The sequence below is a fragment of the Lissotriton vulgaris genome, chromosome 6, assembly GCF_964263255.1.
Source record: "Lissotriton vulgaris chromosome 6, aLisVul1.2, whole genome shotgun sequence".
Classification (NCBI taxonomy): domain Eukaryota; kingdom Metazoa; phylum Chordata; class Amphibia; order Caudata; family Salamandridae; genus Lissotriton; species Lissotriton vulgaris.
In genome coordinates, this window is record NC_141694.1 from 1,874,519,788 (window position 1) to 1,874,536,813 (window position 17,026).

Sequence of the window (17,026 nt, forward strand, 5' to 3'; positions counted from 1 at the left end):
ATATCAAAAATAAATAAATAAATACAAATAAATAGGGCAGATAAAAGGATGACGCGCCTCACTGCATAGAACAGATTGACAAACTAATGTCAGCCATCCATACGCCTGGAGTGAGGTGCCACACATTTTCAAAAGGATTCACACACCTAGAAATGTGAGCCACATAACTAAAAAGAGTATTATCCACAATAGAAAGACAGCCCAAAAGCCAGAGAGTATCCCTCACACATCTGTTACACAGACAAGTCCAGTAGACAGCAAGGGGACAAAGAGCGGTGTGGTGCACTTTCTCTGCTAATTAAGTCATCGTATCTGCTAGTTTTCTGAGCTTAGCTCAGCATTCAATGTAAGAAGCTTGTGAGACATGCTCTGACCTATGCCTGTTGCTAAGTTGGGACATCATTTCCAATGTAGCCTCCTGTGCAAGAGAATCCAGCAGCTTCTACGGCCTGGCTGGTCCTGGTGCAGCTGCTAGGCAGATTTTATAAGAGGTACCCAGGCCACGTCCCAAGAAAAGTATATAATAAACGTAGAGGGCACTCACCTGTGCCTTGTCATTTAAAAGTGATTTGTGTATTCCTGCCAGGCGACATCTACTGCCTTATCATTAAGGTCAGAGTAATACAGATCCACAGGCTCAACTGCTCTGGCACCCTCCTTCACAATACAATCCTGAGCTGATAACCTTTGTGAGGTGTGTGTTGCCCAAATGTTTTTCTGAACTCTAGGATTAACACATGTTTTAAAGATTTATTGGGACTGACAAAAGAGTTTGTCGGTGCCTGTCTGAATGTCTATGTATAGGTCAAAGATATGCCCAAGTTCATAAGCTGGCATTTTGGAAAAAAGTAAGGCAATTAACATAATGAATGAAAATAATGTACTTGACCTAGGCATAATTGAGAGGAAGCATGCATTGTAGATTGAGAAACATAGAATTTACCATGATTAGCAGCTGGAAGTGTTGCTGTCCTCTGGCTCAGCTTTCATCCCAAGAGCTCCTTTTTGACCAGGTCATTTTGTAATCACTCCAGAGAGGCAGATGTTCAATGCTCTGAGTATCTGTTTGTGGAATAGACCGAGAGGGCGCCCCACTTGGGATCAGGATACGATCTATCGACCCTGCTGGAGCTGCAGATCAAACCAAAGTGATGGCCTTGTTTAAGGACTCAAAGACGATGGAAGACTAGCTGTGTAAACATTTTACTGATTGATACTGGAAGGGAGATCAAACAAAATCACCACACACTAAAGTCTCCCAATTAAATAAAGATTAGTTACAGTTCTGTGACAGGATCGGAAACAATCTTGTTTATTAAGAAATGTGAGAATGGCTCGTCACCCACTAACAGTGGGCACAAGGACTAGTAGTGTCTATCCCTACATCTTCCTGTAAAATGGCTTTGCAGTGAGAGTGAGCTGTTTTAATTGTTGAACAAGGTCTTCTTTATAAAGGGTGAATGTCTTCATAATCTACAGCTCCAGCAGAGCTGGCACTGCCACAAGGGCTTGCTGCATCTATAAGGGTTTCTGTAGTCCTGAACTCTGGTATAACCTCTTGTGGCCAATTAATAATTGAGGAAGTAATAGCTATTCCCAAGCATGACAATTCCTATGAAAATATTCACTGTGTTGGTCAGGCAACAGGTTGCCTACAAAATCTTATACACCAGTACTCATGTGGTTCAAATTTAAGTATTTATTATTCAGTTGGTATTTTGCAATCCTTTTGAAAATTCTCAGAAAATTCTTATTTTTGCAAATAGTAAGGATCTTCAACAAATATTAATTCATCCATTTACAGCATGTTCCATGTTGAGTTCTGAATATTCAATTATGTCCCTCTTGGTCCTGCAATGGGGGGGGGGGAGTGTACTGTAAACACAAACAAATATTGTGGGAATACGTCGCCCATATTTTACAAGAGTGTAGGAAAGTGTACTTTTTGGATAGTCACCCCCACACCTTTTGCTTTAGATGCAGTGGATTATAACTCTGAAACTGCACTAGAGACTGCTAACCAGGCACCAGTGCCATTGGAATAGGACTGTAACTTCCTTATAAGTCCCTAGTATATGATACAAGCGGAACTCAGGGCATGGGTGTTAAGGTGTCAGGGGCCTGAAGCAGCATTTGTGCCACCCTGAGCGAGCCAAGTAAACCACTGTCAGCAGGCCCGCCATTGCAGACTGCAGGAGAAGGGCAAATTGCTTGAGTTTGACTCTGTTCTCACCATGTTTGGCAGAGTCAATACATTATTTGTAATATATGCCAGTCACTTCTAAGGAAGGCTGCCTAAGCAGGGTGCCTTATATTAAAATTGGACATGTAAGTACAAGCCTATTTGTTTCAGTATTAGCCTTTTCCATTAAAGGCTACTATAAACATCAGCGATCCATAGGAAACCATGGGCTAGCACCTGGGCGAACTCGAGGTCGCAAGCTCCATTATGATTCTGCCAAAATATGTCGGTTTTCGTATCAAACACTCTGCCTTCTCACCCCTGGCATGAATGGCATGCACCAAGAAGGCGACCTTAGAGGTTTCCAACCTGGTTGCCCCAGTTTACTTGTGCTCTAGCTGCTAGTCCATAGTTCCTGCTGCCAAGACAGGATTCTGACCACCTGGGAAGAGGTTTGTACGCTCCCAGGAGTCAGGACATAGGCCTGGATAGCAAAACGGTCACACCTCCCTCCCTCCTAGGAAGGCTAGAGAAGTGGCACATCAATCAGTGAGCTACAAAGGGCACACTGCCTAGTAAATCTAGGATTGAAGGGGCACCCCTGGCACCACAAGCTCAGTTCTGAAACAACTTGCATCAATGACAACAGACTCTTGTGCAAACCAAAAGAGTAATACCTTGAACCTGTGGCAACATTTCTGGAACCGCTCAAATGCAACTCATCCAGGACCAAAGTTCAGTTGCCCCAGCTAGAGGGAACTCTTTGTTAGCTAAAGGCAAGACCAGGCACCCTTTGACTAGTGATTCTACCTCCTGCACAGGGCAGGTAAAAAACACCTACTGGTACTGAAGATTGGCTTGCCATCTGGCCCTCCAAGGGATTGCCCAACGACAGTTGGTCAAATGCATTGTGGAAAATGTATGCTAGCTTCCTGCCAAGTTCCAGTGACTGCCATGCTCTACTGGACTACCGGAATGGTTGATCAATTCTCCCCCACTTTACCACTGCCAAGACTTGTTGGTGGCCATTCTGGTCATCACTACCTTTACTCGATGCTGCAACTTGAGGGTACACCATAACACCTTCATCCAACATTACCCATGGCTCAGTTGTCAAGTTGTTGCATCTGCTTCCTCACCTGCACCGTCTCAGTGGTAAAACCAGCATCTTCTGCTCCCGTTCAGCACCAAGGATAGCCAAGCATACCTCTGCACACGAAATGCCTGAGCCAGGTAGAGCTTTTCTAGCTGGTGTCCCGTGGTCCTAGGGCTCCCAAAAGCTTTAACTGAAGTGGACTCCCTTGAAATCGACCTGCAAGCGACCAAGTGTCACTGGAATGTTTTTACAGCAACCACGTCTTCTGTCTTCAACACCAAGGACAGCCAGGATACCTCTACAACCGGGCCCCACAAGCCAGGTAAAAGTGGTCGGACTGTCCAAGTTTGGTCCGGAGTTCCACAGAACCATAACCCTAAGTGCAATCCTTCCAACTCACCCTGCAGTTGTTTTTCTCTATTGACTGCAATGGTAAAGTTTGAATATACATTCAATGATTTTATTTTTACTCTAAAATCCATAACTCCAGTTATATGTATCTGATTTGTTTAATTTTTTACCTAAATTAAGATAAAAATAAGTACTATTTTTATATTATAGTGTTGGATTTCTTTCGAGTCGTGTCAATTACTTACCGTCCCTGTTGGTACTCTGACATACTGCTTTAATAAAGCCTGCTTGAGTCTAGATATCTATTTATTTATTTATGTATACATTTTATGTATGTGGTGTGTTGTCCTTGTGTGCATTCTTTTCATGAATTTACTGCTGCTTTTATGTGTTTAAAGCAATGAAGCAAGTAAAGCTTGTTTGAATTAGAATTAGAATTGGAGTGGCAGGGGCAGCATAATGGACTATGGAGAGCAGGGGGGAGCGAATAAGGACATCCCCATTGATAGCAGAGGGCAGGGATGAGGCAAGAGCAGCAGGTTGACTATACTGGAGGCAGGAGGGGCAGTGGCAGCACAATGGACTGTGCAGGTAATAAGGGATGGGCAGGCCAACAGAACATAGAGGGCAGGATGAAGGTTATAGGGTCAAGGACTTAGACAACAGAGTTTAGGGGGTACGGTGGGGACATAGGTAGGGGCAGCAAGCAGAGCATAGGGGGTTGGGACAGGGTATGCCAGAGGGACAGTGGTGGCACAATGGACCATGCAGAACAAGTGGGAGGAGAAGTGGAAGCACAGCTGACAATGGGAGTCAGGAAGAAGAGGTAGTAGCAGCACAATGGACCATGGTGGGCTGGAGGGAGGTGGTAGCGGGAAGACACTAACAGCAGGGAACAGGTGAGACAGTAACAGAAAGCTGACCCCAAAGGGAAGTTGAGATGTGCAATGTCAGCTCTACAAACCCCTCAGGGCCATTAGGAGGGGCAGTAAAACAGTCCATGGAGAGTAGGAAGGAGGAGACAGGGGCATACATATGGACAGTGGAGAAGTGTGGCTCACTGGTTAGAGGAGGCAGACCTGGAAGCAGAGGTCAGCCCGGGACCAGGGTTCAATTCCCGGCTCGGCGGGGTCTTGAGTCCTAAAATGTCCATGGACTCGACAATTCTCGCTCCGGTGCCTACTCGATTCACGGGTTCACACTCTGCGACTCTGGGCAATAGCTTGCTTAATCTCCACAACGGCCCCTCACGGTGGGATGCCTGGCTTTCACCTTGCGGATATCCTGCTGGGGTTATCTCACAGGGGAATACCAGGACGGGTTCCCTAAGCAAGCGCTTAGAAACCGCTCGTTGATTTGCGCTATATAAATTCCTGTACATTTACCTTTACAATTTCAGCAGATGGCAGGGGGAGGGACGCAATGGCAGTAACCTAGCAATGAGGGCAGACAGAAGGGCAAATCGCAGAACAAGAGGCCATTGGGGGCAGGTGATAGAATCCAGGAGCCTGCACATAGAAAACAGAGAGCAGGGGTGAGTGTGAAGGTGCAGCAGCAGCAAGTTGATCATGCAGGCAGGAAGGGCAGTGCTCACTAGAGCAAGTTCATAGAGCGTGCCATTAGGTATGGGCAAATTTTGCGGATCTGCGGTCCGCGAATTTGCATGAAATCGCAAAAAAATTCAACGAATTCGCAGATTTTTCTGCGAAATCTCAGATTTTTTTGTGATTTGCACTATACTCAACTGGAGTACTTTCTACTGGCTAATCAGTAAGTGCTACCTCGTTGTGTAAATGCATAGTGCTTTTCCTACACTGCAGCTTCGTAAAGGGCCAGAAGATTTGTCTCCACTGACCATGTGTGCCTGTAACTTTGCCACCGCGCCAAAAGGCGCCGAGGTCCCTTGAGTGAGCTGTCCATCATAGTTGGGAAAGGGCGTGAGAAGCGTTTGATATTGCTAGTGTGTGGTACGGTGCTTCTTTGCTTGTGCACATGCCACTTGTGTAAAGGGTCAGAGAGCAAGCAGGGCAGCAGGTGAGGAGAAAGCAGCCTCCTGGCCACAGGAACTACACAGGGATCGCGCTCGAGAAACTCATGGATGCAAAGACCTCCCTCGAGTATTACAGCTAATTTTTGACGGCAGACATGGGGTTAAAGCACACTTGCCCAGCCTTGACCGTGCTCACTAATGTTTTGGGCTGATTAAAACATTACTGAATTTGAGCTTCAACTCGGGCACCTGCTTTATTTATCTGTAAGTGCTTCCTGTTGAGGTTTAATTTTTGTGACAGGAGCCTCGTGCCATACTTGTAACTATTCTCTGACCCTGCTTTGAGGGTCAGAGCAGGGTCAGAGAATAGTTGCAAGTAGGAAACGAGGCGCCGCTCAGGAAGCACTTACAGCGTTACAGCAGGTGTCCAAGTTGAAGTTAATTTCTTTGTAACCATTTTGTAAATGTTTACAAAGAAATTAGCTTCAACTTGGGCACCTGCTGTAACCTTTTTATGTGCTTCATGGAAAATTTGTCCCGCTCGCGGATTCGCAGATTTTTCTGCAATTTCGCGAGATTCGCAGAACGCGAAATTGCCTAAAAACGCAAATTCCTCGAGTGGAACAAACTTTCTCCCAAAACTTAGCACCTCTCACCTGTGAGGGTCTCAAGGGGCTGCAGGGGGGAAACAGCTGCGAGTCAGCCGTAGAGCCAGGTCTTGAGGTCTTTTCTGAACGTGAGGAGGGTTGGGGCACGTCTAATGTTGGCCAGGAGCGCGTTCCAGGTTTCGGCTGCGATGTAGGAAAAAGCTCTCCCGCCCATTCCGCTTCTCTGGATGCCGGGGACCTCTGCCTGGGCGAGATAGGCGGAGCAGAGGTTCCTCTTGGGTGTGTGGAAACATATCGGTTGTTGAGGTATTTGGGTCCGATGTTGTTGAGGGATTTGTAGGCATGGATGACGAGTTTGTAGGTGACCCTCTTCTCGATGGGGAGCCAGTGGAGGTTTTGCAGGTGGTGGGTCATGTGTTTAAATGCTGTGTCCCTAGGACAAGCCTGGCGGCTCACTAGATAAATTACTACAAAAAAATATGACATGTTAAGTATGTGTAGAGAAAAGAAAAGAAGGCATAGGTATTGAGGCACACTACCATAAGAAGAGCAGCAGATATGATAAACCAGAGTCAAAAGGCTGACAATGAAATGCGTACTTACTAATGGCAATCTTAGTAGTGGTTCTGAAGCATGCCATGTCAATCTACAGGCTCATGGTGTATGAAATATAGAAGGTGACCTGGTCTTGCCCAGTGATGTGACTTTCCAAAGAAGCTTAAAAAATGGTACTCTGCAGAATGGTTTCTTGAAATAATGCCACTTATCTAAACAGACGAGGGAGTCAGTACACCTTGCCTCTTTAAGCTGGCGTTCAAGCAGACATATAACTCATGGCCATGCTCAATCACTGTGGAAGTCCAAGTGCATACCTATGACCCAGCCTTAAGGCATGTGGAACACAACCTGTTACTCCCAGCTTACTTTTCAAATAGGAGACAACAATAAAATGTGATGCATTGGCAACACAATGGACTATGGAGGGCAGGAGGCAGGGGGTATGGCCATACACTTGGACAGTGGAAAGTAGATGGGAGAAACAGGGGGAGCAAGCTGGCCACACAGGGCAGTAAGAAGGGACCGTGTCAGCTTAACAATCCACTTAGTTCAGGTGGAAGTGGCAGTACAATGGACCATGGAGAGCAGGAGGAAGGATAGAGGCATCCATAAGGACAACTGAATGCTGAGAGGCGGGACCTTAGGGGCAACAAGCTGAGATTAGCAGGCAGGCAGGAGGGGCAGTGGCATCACAGACCATGGAGGGCAAGAGGAAACAGAAAGGGGCACATACAAGGAAAATTAAGGTAATGTGGGAGGTACAGGGAGTGCCGCAAGGCTCTTCCCTGAGCCCTACCCTGTTCAATGTATATGTACGCCCCCTGGCAGAGGTGGCTAGAAGAAATGGACTTGCCCTGGTATCTTATGCAGACGATACCCAGTTGGTGGTGGCACTTAATGACAACAGTGGTCTGGAAGCACAACACTTTAAACAGACACTCACTGACATCACCAACTGGATGACGGCGAATTTTCTTCAATTAAACGCCGGGAAAACGGAGATTCTCCTCCTGGGCAAAAACACTTCGTCCTGGGGTGACAGCTGGTGGCCGGATGCGCTAGGCCCACCCCCTACGCCTAAGGAATGTGTCAAAAACCTGGGAGTTTGGGTGGACTCTGCTCTAAAGTTCACGCACCACACAAAAAAAGTTGCCGCCACATGCTTTGGCGTCCTGCGTAACATCAGGCCCATTCTGAGGTTCTTTGACTGCCGCACTCGCCAACTAATCGTCCAGGCGACCATCCTTTCCAGACTGGACTATGCCAGCTCCCTTCTTCTGGGGGCTAATCTAGCTGAAATCACTAGATTGCAAAGAGTTCAGAATGCGGCTGCCAGGGCTCTGGTTGGTCTCCCGCGCCATTCCTCGGTATCTGGAACCTTGAAGAAATTGCACTGGCTCCCGGTGGGCAAAAGGGTCCAGTTCAAAGCATTGTGCCTCGCTTTCAAAATCCTTAAAACCTCCTCCCCCCAATGCTTTGCCCACTTCTGTCAGAGTACATCCCCAGGAGATCGCTCCGGTCAGAGGGGCAGCATCTTGCGATCATCCCCCGCATCAGACTGGCTAGAATGGGCGGCCGCTCTTTCGGCTTCCTAGCGGCCAAGTTATGGAATAGTCTTCCTGAAGCTATCCGTGGGATACAAGATCTCCTAGCCTTCAGAAAGGCTGTCAAAACACACCTCTTTCAACAATAGCTTCATCCTTAGCGTCTCCTCCTCACTGTAAACTGTCCTTCTGCAGCGCCGGGACGCCCCTTCGCTGGGGCAGCCGTGCGCTATACAAGTCACCATAGCGTAGCGTACAAAGCAGAACAAGGTACCATGGTGGACAAGAGGGAAGGCAAATTGGCATGCACAAAAGACCATGTAGGGCAGAAGGAAGAAAATAGGGATTGGACAAAAATGTCAGGTGGAAGAGGGTGTAGGGACAGCAAGCTGACAAGGCATAGTAGGCAGAAGGAGCATTGTACGTACAAAAGACTACACAGGTCAAGATTGAGGGCCAGTAACAGTACAATGGAGATAGAGGGGCAGGATAATGGAGGAAAGCACGGAGGAGAGAGGACTTGGAGGGTTGAAGCCAGAGATAGGGGTCAGTGACAGGGCCAGCAAACTGACCATGCTGGGTGAATAAGAGGAAATACAAAACAACAGTTGATGGACAGTATGCAGAACAATGTCATACATTCACCCCAGTACAGAGATCTGGGCCTAAATCCATCATTTTATTGCACTCCACACCACCCCAGTTCAGACATGGCCATATGCAAATCAGTCTTGACCCTGTGCCTCATGGGAACAGTCCAGCCTGAACTGCCAAGCCATGTCTTTCCTGGACCGGAATCAAGCATCCTAGGACCGGTTTCTGGCTATCAGCCGTCTTCAGCCAGGATAGCTTGACTCCAGTGGTGTGGAGAGCATGGGACTCAGTCTGAGCATACCCATCCCACTCGGGGTGACAAAATGCAAAACAACAGTTGATGGACAGAATGCAGAACAATGTCCCACATTCACCCCAGTACAGAGATCTGGGCCTAAATCCATCGTTTTTTGCACTCCACACCACCCTAGTTCAGACATGGCCATATGCAAATCAGTCTTGACCCTGTGCCTCATGGGAACGGTCCAGCCCGAACTGCCAAGCCATGTCTTTCCTGGACCGGAATAAAGCATCCTAGGACCGATTTCTGGCCATCAACCGTCTTCAGCCAGGATAGCTGACCCAGTGGTGTGGAGAGCAAGGGACTCACGTCTGAGCATACCCATCCCACTCGGGGTGACAAAATGCAAAACAACAGTTGATGGACAGAATGCAGAACAATGTCATACATTCACCCCAGTACAGAGATCTGGGCCTAAATCCATCGTTTTTTGCACTCCACACCACCCCAGTTCAGACATGGCCATATGCAAATCAGTCATGACCCTGTGCCTCATGCGAACAGTCCAGCCTGAACTGCCAAGCCATGTCTTTCCTGGACTGGAATCAAGCATCCTAGGACCGGTTTCTGGCTATCAGCCGTCTTCAGCCAGAATAGCTTGACTCCAGTGGTGTGGAGAGCATGGGACTCACGTCTGAGCATACCCATCCCACTCGGGGTGACAAAATGCAAAACAACAGTTGATGGACAGAATGCAGAACAATGTCATACATTCACCCCAGTACAGAGATCTGGGCCTAAATCCATTGTTTTTTTGCACTCCACACCACCTCAGTTTAGACATGGCCATATGCAAATCAGTCTTGACCCTGTGCCTCATGGAACAGTCCAGCCCGAACTGCCAAGCCATGTCTTTCCTGGACCAGAATCAAGCATCCTAGGACCGGTTTCTGACTATCAGCCGTCTTCAGCCAGGATAGCTTGAATCCAGTGGCAAAGTGAGCAAGTAAGCAAAGTGGCTTCTTGAAATTCTTGTTTGTCATGGTTTTTGCAAAGCTTTATAGTTCCAAAAGCTGCTGGGCCCTCCTTAAATCTAGAAAAAATGGATAAAGGTCAAAAGTGTTTTTCTTGTCTCAAAAAAGTACACATTACCATGGTACAACCTGCACAGAAATGAACTACCTTGTGCGTGAATGTGCTCCTTGTGAAAGTGCAGCATTCCATAACACATGGTGAAATCTGTCAATGGCTAAAGTGTCTAACATTGCCCCTTGATGAATGCTTAAGTGGGTAGCAGAAAAATGTGAATGACACAATCAAAGGCTAATGGATGCAATCTAGCTGAAACCCCCTTGTAGCTATGTTATGCATACCTTATCATAATGAAAAGTTATTGGCTAGCACACCCCTAAATAAGCCAATGATCTGACATTCGATGTTAGCCTCGCTTTTGAGAAAGAAGGATATTAAGATGGGAAAAAGGTAAGGAAATAAATAAATGAAGGAAGAGGAAGAAAAAAGGAAGTAAGGCAGACAATAAGGAAGGAAGGCAAAAAGAAAGGGAGGGGGGCAAAAATGAAGAGAGGTTAAAATGAAGATAGAAGAGAAGAATGAGAGTAGGCAAAAAGAAGGAAGGTATAAAAAAGGCAAAAAGAATGATGGAAAGAAAGGAGTGGCACAAAAAAGAAAAAAGAGGGAAAGCAAGGCAGAGAAGACAAGTGAAATAGGACAAAAGTGAGGAAAAAGGGAAGAAAGAAAAGATAGAAAGCTAAAGAAAGAAAGAAAGAAGAAAAAAGGAGAAAAAATGTAATTCAGAAGGATACGATGAAAGAAATAAGGGCAACACAGAAAGAAAGAAGTAAAGAAAAAGGAAAGAAGGCAAAAGAAAGAAAGAAAAGGGAAAACAGCAAATAAAGAAAGATGGAAAGGACGCAAGACATCAAAAAAGAAAGAAAGAATGAAAGAAAAGGGCAAAAAGTAAAGAAGGCAAGAAATGAAAATGCAAAGAAAAATAAATGAAGGCAAAAAAAGAAAGAAAGGAAGAATGGAAAGGCTTAAGGAAAGAGGGAAAAGAAGGTAAGAGAATAAGGAATGTAAAAAAGGAAAGCAGGCAACAAAAGAAGACCAAATGCATGAATAAATGAAAGCAAAAGAAAAATGAAACAAAGGAAAGAAAAAAGTAATGAAGGAAAAAAGGAAAGAAGGGATGAAAGAAAAAAGAAAAGACAAAACAGGAGAAAAAAAAGAGAATAAAAGAAGGAAGGAAGGAAAAACAAAAGAAGTTAAAAAAGAAAATAGAAAGAATGAAATAAGATCATAAAGAAAGAAAAGGAGAAAGGAAAGAAGGAAAAAAGGGAATAGGAGTAAAAAGAAGAAAGAATGAAAAATAGAAGTAAAAAGAAGGCGGAAAGGAACAAGGAGGTAAAGAAGGAAAGAAAAAGAAGAGAAAAAAGGAAACAAATAAAACTAAAAGAAGGAAGAAAAGGGGGTTCACAGTAGAAACTATTGAATACTAAACTAAAACCTATATTACACCTCACCTATGTTTTACCATAGTATTGTGTTCTTCCTGGACAAAGTTTATTAAAGAGCCATTAGTGAAAGAGAGTGTGGGAACACCCAATGGAATGCTGTAAAATAGCAGCTGGCCACTTCAAAAGGCAGTTACAACAGCATTGAAACGAGATAGGAACTGATAACGCTGGAAACAGCCATGGCCTCACTACAAAACCATCCTGCTATCACATCAGGTAAAACTGGCACTAAAGGTACATCTTTATGTGTGTATATGAATCTTATGAAAGGGCAAACTGTTGTCACTCAGAGTGACAATAACCAGAGGCTCAAAAAGGCTGACAAGTTGCCCCATGCTGTATGCTGAAGTGGGTTGAACAATAATGGGAATGAATGAAGAACCTGCCAATAGGTGAAGAGAGGTGGCTGAAATCCCCTTAGTGTTTCAAACATATTATTTTAATAAAATCAAGGGACTTTTGCTCACAGCAGACCTAACAGTACAAGCATAGACAAAATAAATTCCGACTAAGCTGCTAATCTAAGAGAGTTATGCAGGAACACAATAAAATATCAACAAATATGAAATGTTTTCAACAGAAATGTATGATTTCTCAGATCAATGTCTATTTCTTCTGGTTCAATCTACTAGTTCAATTTACTTCTTGTTTGGCACCCTTACTGGTACAGTTTCAGCTGATTGTTCTCCCATTTTCTTAAAACTTTCAACTTTTTGCACTGTTCTTTTTCTTACACTCACACATTCGCACCAATCAGCTTGTATGAAGCTTCCACCTTTAGTCAGTTTACTTCCACTTGCCTTGTTTTCTTCTACAATTGGTTCATGATTTGCACAACTTGCAGAGGTCTCCCTCAATGCAGCACACATTGAAGTTGCAAAACAGCATTTTTTAAATGATTGCTTATGTGCAGGAAGGACACAACACAGCACACATAGAAAAGGAGAAGAAATTTAACATTTCTCCTCGTTGTGCTGGAGCGAGCCCAGGATTTCCCCTTGCTGCCCCAAATTTATGCTGCTCCGGCAAATCGGGGGCAGTGTCAGAATCAATGGGTGTTGTGGTGGAACACCTGCCATATCACCTATTGCCCCCCCCCTTTCACGCTAAGTATAGCGTAAAAGGATGCCTTATTTACAAGGTAGCATTTAACCACATTAAGTGGTTTATTGCTGTCTCATAAATAAGGCGAAGCCCCTACCGTCAAATAACGTCCAAAAGAGTGACGGGGTGGTGCCAATAAGGGCTTGTAAATATGCCACTAGGTGTCTCTGGGACTTAGAATTTTGAATGGAAGGATCAATTAAGATACCCCTCCGCCAGGGACTTATTATTCAGCAGGGGTACACTCCGCAGTAGATTATACTGTGATAACCGTGTTCCTGTTTAGATTAACCTATTAGATTATAAAGACAGATGAAAGTGACCATGAGCAGCAAACCATGGAGGTCAACATCCAGTCTCCTTTAGACAGTCATGCAGAACTCCTCTCAAGGGAAATAACTACAGATGGAACAATAGAATCAACTGGGGCCAGTGCATCTGTCCTGGCATTGCAAGTTACATCCAACCCAACACCTATGGGTCCTTCCTTTACAGAGAAACTTTTGTCCTTTTACTCTTTAAATAAACATCAAAGTTATCGCTACAATGAAGAGCGAACACAAGATATAAAAAGGATTCAAATATGTGCCTCCACTTGCCTGAAAGGGGGAATCAAAGGAGAATTTTGAGATTATCAACAAAGCAATCAGGAAACTGCATAGTCCAAGCTGACCTGAATATAAATTAATTATATCAGAAGTCAATTTAGAAAGAGAACATTTTGAAGAAGCATGATTTCTGGGCAAAGCATTATATTTAACTAAAATGGGCAACTCCCTGGGATTTTGGGAAACGGTAAACAATCTGAACAGGTCCCTAGTGACTATAACAAGTTCCAATATAGCAGAACCAGACTGAATTGATTTTTTGAACAAGCATTTCAATCATCCTCTAAAGGTGAAGGTGGATTTGAAAAATATGTGGAATGGACAGGTATCTACAGCCTCCCGCTTAGGGGAAACACCAGCATCTGCTGGAAACTTGATTCAGAAGACACTACAATCCTATTCTCTGGAGATCAAATTAGGAGGTTCATCTGGAAAAGTAGTAAAGAGGGGAGTGTAGGCCCAAACAGAATACCAAATGCCCTATACAAAACAAACCCAGCATTTTGGGCAGAAAGACGGCCTTCAAACTAGAAGTCATCCTGGTCTCTTGGAAGGGTTTGATTAAAACACCTATTTTTAAAGGAACCCTTTCTTATTGTCTAATCACTTTGACAGATACCGAGGCAAAGTACTTTGCAGGCCTCCTTTTAATGGAACATTTGTCCTTGGCAATAGATAATCATATTATTCTAGCAAATCAATAGGGGTTTGTAAAAGGGGTAGCAACAAAAGCTCATATTTTATCTTTGTCAGTTGTTATGGATAAATATAATTTGGAAAACCAAACTCTTTATTTGTGCTTAGTGGATTGCTATGTAGAGCATAACCTACTTTAAAAAAATCGAACCTCCTGGGGTATTCATGCTCACTTAACAAAAGTAATACAGATGTTGTATACACATACCTGGGTCAGGGTGAAAATTGGGGATGGTTCCTTCTTGCCCTGAAAGATAGAAACCTAGCAAGGATTGGAATATTGCTGCGCACTTGCTCCATACTTGTTCAACCTCTATTTATCAGACTTGTCACCAGTCTTGGATGGAGTAAATGCACATCCACCTAAACTGGGAGTTATGCACATCTCAAATCTTCAGTTTGCCGATGATATGATATTCTTTGGCCAGACTAAAACTGGTTTGCTATGACTTATCGATAGGTTATTAAAGTATACAAAGGCCAATGGATTGTTGCTAAATGAGTAAAAAATGAAAGTTATTGAATTAAAATAAAAAATGTCCTGATATAACTCAGCACAGATAAGGCTTGAATTTGGTCACAAACTATAGCAAGAAAAGGGAATTATATTAAAGTATGGAAGCGTCTACAGTTAACCACTGGAAATCAACTTTGTCAAGCACTCTGGAAGAAATGCGTGTAAGAACAAAGACACCAAGGCAGACATTATCTGGACCAAGCAAGGACAACCTGAGAGCGTGATCACTCTAAGAAAGTAGCCTTTCCTTTGATGCTTAGGTTAGCCGTATAACCAAAAAACTCTCCCTGGCAACAGACACGGATGGTCATAAATGAGTATAAACCATCAAGCCTCAGCCTTACCTGGAGGCAGGTGGTTAAGGAAGGAAAAGATCTTCTTTATTTGATATCATTTTGGACTCCTATCTTGTCAGGCCCATGGTTCTCTTTGGCAACCGGTCTCTTAAAAGCTTTGACTATCACTCATTTAACCTGCCTTTGTGAAGGCCTGTTAGGTGGGAGGAAGGCTTTGCTTAAGGTAGCATTTAATTAGAGAGGAATTTGCATGTGTAGTGTAGTAAGGCTTATAGGTCCTTTGTCGACATTTCTTAAGTTAGCAAGAGCTTCGCTCCCATGAGTCTGCTTTTGCGCACAACACTGCATGCATATATTTCGCAAGACTCTGTTTGTGCTCCTTTCACATGAGAACGGTCTACCTTCCTTGTTCTTTGCTGTCCTCTGATGTTTAGTCTGCACTCAATGTTCAAGGTTAAACAACAATTCCCTTGTTATTCTGTTTGATCTGTCCCTCGCAATACGACATAACATGCTACACACACCTGCACTTCTGGAAATCATGTACATTAATATTGTACCCGAAACCTGTTTTTGACACACTTGGAGACACCTCTCCAGCAAGAAGAGCTGTGCTTGTCCTCCAATGTGAACATTGCATCTAGGCCTTGAGGTATGGGGTCTACTGCTGACAAAGCCCAGAGCGCTTCCTTTTTATAATAACTTATCTGTGAACACGCCGGACTTGCCTGTTGGGTCCCGCACTTCTCGCCAGCGCCTGCCCAGCCTGCAGCCACTCTCCCTCCCGCCGCCGCATCTCCAGCCTACAGCGGCCCCCGAGTGGAGGGGAGACAGGCAAAGGCAAACTACAACACCCAGCCTGCACAGCGGCAGGAACCAGGAAGCGGTCACCGCCCACAACCACAGCGCCAGGAGGCACTTAAACTCCACACAGTTCCCGCGTCGCGGGACGGCGCGCGAACCAGCGCTGGGCTAAGCCCGGGCAAAGGGCGGGCCCTCTGTGGCCGGAGGAGGCCGGGCTGGGCCACAGCCCTAACTTCCACTACAAGAGGTGAGCAGGGGATAATCCAACATGGGGAAGCGCAATAACACGCCGACAGTGCCTGCTCCCACGTCTTCCCCCAACCCACCTCCCTCCTTTGAATGTTTACTCGAAAATGCACTAACACTGGCAAGGAGGAAATAGCTAACACAGAAAGGAGGATGACATTGGGTTATAATAACACTGTCTTACACTCACCCCAAGCAAATCCTCCTAACAACCTCCCGCTATCTCCTGTAATTACCATCATGAAACCCTCCACCACATTAATATCATCGGAACTGCAGCCTGGGGATAGCAGTCCCGTCATAACCATTGACTCCCAGCCTGACTGTGCTGTACAGCTCATAACCTCATCCCCGCCCACGAACAATAAAGTTGGTGAGGGCAAAAGGAAAAGGGGCCCCTTGAAATCGATTGTTAATAAAAGGAAGCAACCTGTCCGTAATAAGAACCAGCCAACTCCGCAGAGCATGTGGACTAGAGGGAAACAACAACAAATTGGGGATCAAACCGACCACACTGATACGCAGAAAACTGATGTACTAGCCCCGTCCATAACCATTTCCAGTGATGATCACAATTCCCTGGGCACACAGACTGAGTTTTTGACTGACAGTACTATTCAACCCAAGCTCAATGGGAATCTCATCGAGACAATTGTAGATACTGTTTTTAAACAATTGGAATGTCAAATGATAAAGCAATTTAATATTGTTTTTAAAAGGTTAGATAAATTAGAAAATTTAGTTAAAAAGGAAGAGGTCAAAAGGAAAGGGGTGATTAGCCTTGACCAGCTTAGGGATGACCGCCTTTTGAAGGGCGTGGAGTCTGTCAGTAAGGTTATTTTGTGCAGTGCGCCTAGTACCAGCAGCAGCAGCACGAAGGACGTCCCTAAACCTGCCAGCAGTACCCCAATAGCTAATAACACACCCAGGCTCACTAACACAGGGCAAACTAAACCTGTCACTAAAGCCAAGCAAACCCCTCTCGTAGTTGCAGGCTCCTCTAACCCTACTAGTACTCCCAACAGTACACAACCATCCCTTCTGTAAATCCTGTGGT